Here is a 6,000-nt window from a genome sequence, read left to right on the forward strand (position 1 = left end):
GACATTCAGAGACCATTTGTTCATCTTGAATGCAGGATAAATTTACCGCTGGTGATGCCTGTGGGGAGAATGATTGGTTTGTTACAGCTTACCAAAAGAGGTGGATACTTCCATGCTGGGTTTACCAGCATTAGTCTCTTCCTCTTAAACTATGCATCATAATGTGTATAAGTGACTTATTCGTCTTTGTTTACTGTTGTTTTTATTATATGTATATATGTTGTTTTTTTTAAAATTTGTAATTACCTAATAATATAATTTATGTACAACAATGTTTGAGTATATCCAAATGCTTGCAGACTGGCTGGATTTCCTCCCTAGGGAGTTATTCATATTTAAATTTATTTCAACAGAGAATTATTGAATTAACTACCGGGTAAAATAAGCTGTGTAAAAATTGGAAAATTGTTTTCAGGCGTTGCCTAGTAGGTGATTTGGTTCAGCCGGATGAATCTCACCCACGTGATAAAGGTTTCAGCTCTTTTACTTCACAAAAGTCAACAGATGGAAGAGTTGAGGAAATGTGGACGTTCAAACATGGGCAGAATTGTGAATGTTACACAGTGTGTAAAGTGGCCACTTAAACGAGCCAACGACAGGTCATAATCCCTGTAAATGCCTAGACTACCATATTCCCTTCTCAAAAACATTTTCCCTCTCTGTTGAAATAAATTTAATTCATGTACATTTATATTGGCAGTAGTGCTGTATTGGACATTTAAATAAATAAATTTAATTATATTTTTAAAACAAATTTAAAGAAATCGCGACGTTTTAATTTAAATCGAAGTAATTAATTATATCGCCAGTTTTCTTAAGTAATAGATTTATTCAATTTGAATTTTAGTGCCGACAGTGTATAATTATTTACTTTTTATACATAACAAGTATGATTGCAAGCTATCTCACTAGATATATAACTGTTTTACTGTTTTGAGATACGAGTAGCTAGCAATTATTACTTAGCTATATTTGGTATGTTTTTAATTTTAAGGGTATTATTTTAAATGAACAGACATAAAACACAATACAAGCATGTATTCATTCAATATAAATTGTGTCATGAAAAGGTCACATCAATGTGTTACGGTAGTTAATTACATGCAAGTATTATTTGCTAATAAAAAACGTATTAAAATGACTGTTCTTTGCTACAAGATTATAATAAAAACATCATGACACATTCACTGCATCACAAAAACATTAATACTTACATTTTGTTATGATTATTCATGGTTTTATTAAGTCTAGAAAATAGATGTGGTTTTTATCCACTTACAATTATTTTATATTATGGACTACTTTACGTCAATATTTATTCTACTCACCTTCTCGATAAAATAATGACAAAAAAAAATCGTTATGTATTTCGTATTTTTCTCAGTGTTCGGGGGAACGAAGATGAGAAAGTACAGTGGTTTTTTATACAGTAGGTATTTATTTGTCAATAGATTATTAAACAAAGTCGAAACTTTTAAGGCTTTACTTATAAACCTGGTATAATGTTACGTCTAGGCATAGTGGTAGAACAAAGATGGGAATACCATCCTTATTCTACTACTATAATAAGAATAATATTTCCATCCGTATTCTACCACTATGCCCAGGTGAAACTTTATACCAAGTTTATGAGTAAGGCCCATAAAAAATGCGTTTTATTATCAGCGGTATGATTTTTTAAATTTTGAAATTACACGGGGGTGTGACGTATAAAATTTTCTTCCGCGAGGTCTGCTGATTGGAGAATTAGCTTCCCGGTAACCGGAAATCTATTATAACACTCTATTATTGGTTGATATCGGAGAACTAATGACGTCGTTCAAAATATTTCGTTTTTATTATTTTTTTATAGATTTTCGTGAAAGTTCACTGTACAATTAAATGCTCTAATTTTAACCGCGTATAAGAAAAAAAATGAACATCCAATTTCCTATAGCACCGAAGTTCTACATTCAGTTATGTGTGTAAAAAAGGACCAGAATTTTGCATAAATGTTTTTGACTATAGTCCTTAAAATATAGCTTGATTAGAATGACAGCTGTCAAACTAATTTCATTAGTGATGGGAAATTACTGATCACTGATCAAATTGATTTTATCAGTTATTTCATGCAATCATAAAACTCTGTTTCCGTAAATTGATAAAAAAAAACGCAAAAACAAGCCTATTATAGTGTGTTTAACACAATTATTCACCAAAAATGAAATATTTATACTTTTTTCATGAACAACATCAAATGAATTATTTTTTTATTCGATCAATTTACATTGATCCATTTGTCCCATCTCTAAATGATGTAACCTTGGAAGAACGTCGTTAATAATTAGGTTTATTTTAGTTTTAAAGCTGATTTTATACATTAATGTTGATTTATGTTTCAAGCATTGTATTAGAAAAATTAATTAACACGCCAAATACAAATGATTTTTCGTGTGTCGATATAAATAACTCCTTTGACGTTACTACAAAGTTATGTCGTCACTTTTTCTGACAACTGTCATTCTAATCATGTTATATTTTAAGGACTATAGACGACTACTTTCAGGTAAAAAATGTCGTTCAGGACGCAAACTCTAAGGGCTAAAACAAAAAATAGGTTTAGTAAAAAAAAAATTAAACAAAAAAAACTTAAGGCAGAATTGCAATGAGTATTGTTGCAATACTTTTAAACATCTAACCAACTAAATCCGTATTTAGTTGGTAAAAAATTACTAATGTACGCTTAAGTACGATTTTATCAAAATAAGGAATTAAATGCTGTACAAAATCTATCGGATATAAAGCGAAATTACATAATTATATTCATGTGCGTGTTTACAAAGTGTATTTCAAAATTACTTCCACACGCGTAGGAGGAAGGAAGCATTAAATTAATAAATGTTTGAAGATCAAACATTATAAATTATATGGATGTCTGTATATTAAATATTTGCGGATATTCTTCAATAACTAATGAAGCTTTTAAGGAAAGCTAATTCAGAAGGTGAAATACCGGAATTTAAAGTAGTTTACAGCATTTGTTGAGTATTTAGAGGAATCAGACCGTGAACGCGTGTTTTCAAACCAAATATATTACACGTAACTAAAAGCAACTAAAGTAGGCAATTGAATAGTAAAATAATGGATACAATATGTACAGGGTATTTGTTTCATTTAAACTAACATGAAATATTTTTTTAAAAACTTTTTTGCCTTTGAAAAATACATGTGGCTAAGTGGGATTGATGAGTAAGCATTTTAGTAAAAAAAATGTCACATTCTGGCAAATGCCTCTCCGAATACTGTGCAAAAAAAACAATTGCACTTTGGACTGGCTGTGTCTAGCTGAAATCGACAAAATAGAATTCTTGTTATCACGTTTTCTGCACCCAAAAACTGACCAGATTTTTTAAAAAGAAATACTATCTGCATTTTTTTCTGTGGTAAGCACGTTTTGATTTAAAAGAAATAGTAACTATATTTGTATTTGTATTTGTACGTCCGATGATTGCAGAAAAAACTAGGGACTCTTGGATGATTCTAGCTACTATAAAAGACAGTGAAAATATCTAAAAAAATAATAATAGAGACGCGCCAATGATGGATATCTATAATGCATAAAAACATCACACTAGTGCCATAATCCTGGGAGAAAATACGGGAATACCTTTGTATGAAGAAAACTCAAACCACGCATCCTCTTACCACGTCAAAGAATGAATACATTCGTATAGATCAATGATTAAAAAAAATTTTTTTTACTAATTTATTTATGATATTTGAAGCCGAGTTCATAACTTATCGTTAAATATCTAATATTTACAATAATCACATGTGAAATTATTTTATTTCAAGAATGATTCATTAGTATAACATTTCAACAACAAGTGTAAATCTTATTAAAACTAAGCTATCGATAGTTAAAAAAAACAGCTGGTTTATTTTTTACATTTCTACAATATTTGCGTCGGTTATTTGGCGTGCTGACGCGTTAGTATTTTTTTTATTTACATTTTTGCGTCATATAAAAATATTGTAGTGTACTTCAATAGATATTTTTAGTCATTACAAAGATGAAAAAAGATAAATATTTCTACCAACGGAAAATTATTGTTTAAATTAAAAATGAAAAAGATTGTCAATAAATCTTAAAGGTAAGCGGGTGTCAAGGTGGGTCATCTATTTATCATAATTATTAGATAGTTATTATATCATACAACGCGAATAATTGATGTAATTTTGTGTGAAGTATGAAATCGTACATTAGATAAAATGGGCATAATTAACAATCCAAGGTCTGAACGGTCTAAAACTTTATGAAGCCGAGAAATTAGTTTCGTGCTAAATAAATTACACAAATTTACAGCCGAAAAATTATGCCATTTAGGATTGAAAAATATTTATTAAAATAATGAAATATTAATTGATATAATTTATGACAGCGAATAAAACGTCCATTTTATGAATCTGCTAAGTGCGGCGCAGTAAATATCCAATCACTGTTCAGGTTATAATGCAATAAAATTGCATCGAATTGCAGGATCAATTGAATGATGGTCTAAGGTTCGAAATACGAGACGGAATGAATTCTCAGTAAATGCTGCACCCGTTGGAAAGTTACGTAAGGAGTATAAAAAGAGAAAATGGTAACATTAGTTAGTCTTATGAAAATTTGACCAAGTTGTATCAGTTTTCTACACAGAATAAAAAGAATCAGAAGGCGGTGCGGTGCACCGATCGTTGCAGCTCGAGATGTTGCAACGACCTCATACTGGTATCATTATTTGCAACTGATATCAACAACTGGAAAATCTGGTTTATTGGGGTGTCTAGCCGGGTGCAATTATTACACTATTGCGCTGATCCGACCGGGCAATTAAATCGGAATAAATATGTGAGGCTTACGCGAATATTGCTAATTTATTATGGCACTTCTCTCGATTATTTTACAAAATTAATTCATTAAAATAGAATAACTGGTATCATGGGTTGTAACTTAGTTACCAATTACTTAGTTGTTGGGTAAATATATGAATGTAAAGATACAAGTAAATAACAATTAATATTCATAGAATGTAATGATTACACAACCTTCGGAAATCAATCGTTACTGAAAAAAACACGCTAAAATCGTTCTTCTGAAAAAATAGCTTTTTCTCCAAGCAACACTCTAAATGGCTTAACTTTTATCTAGTAATGAAATAACGTCAAATTTTTAATACTACATGTGTTTTTGTGCTTTTAAATCTATTTACAATAATTTGATAATAATGATCAGTTTCAAAGCAACTAACTAAAAACTTACGCAACCAAGGTGATAAATAACTTAAAACATTCCGAAAAATGTAAAAAAAACCTCAATAATTTATATTTAAATCTAATTAATATAGGTACTACCTATATGAAAAACATTTGATACAAAATTAATTTAAGAGCCCTTCTTATTAGGGAAATCTGTTCTAAGGAGGACGGTACAGGTGTATAGTGTTCAAACTTTTCTAATTTTTTCAGATTTCTCTTCAAAAATATTGTTTATTATCAGTTAACTAAACTTTATGTGGAAGCATATTAAACATAAACAATTTGTCAGAAAAATAATCCTTGGGCATTTGACTAAATGTTGTGTTAAAAGGAGGAGTATTGACAAGTATACCATTTATTGCCCTTGTTATATGTATATTCAAGTTCATGAGTAGGGGGATGACGATGTCTATCTCCAATCTCTCTAGTCTAGCAGTCTAGCAGAATAATTTTAGGGTGTACAAGGTATATCTCAGGCACATCAAAGGCTTTGAAAATTTATATACATGCGGTTCTTATTGGTACCTTGAGAATAACTTTTTGTACTTTAATAATTCGTTTAATATTATTTACTTGTAAGCTAACCGTTGAAGTATTCAGACATAAGGAATTGTACTATTATTTAATTGAAATCATTCAATTGATCAAAATGGGTTTTAAAATATCATCGATAATATTATGTATGCTAGCTCTGTTCAATCGTTGTGTCATATGACCACA

The sequence above is a fragment of the Micrasema longulum genome, unplaced genomic scaffold (genome assembly GCF_059751315.1).
Source record: "Micrasema longulum isolate JH-2025_06_02 unplaced genomic scaffold, ASM5975131v1 h1tg002927l, whole genome shotgun sequence".
In the NCBI taxonomy this organism is placed as follows: domain Eukaryota; kingdom Metazoa; phylum Arthropoda; class Insecta; order Trichoptera; family Brachycentridae; genus Micrasema; species Micrasema longulum.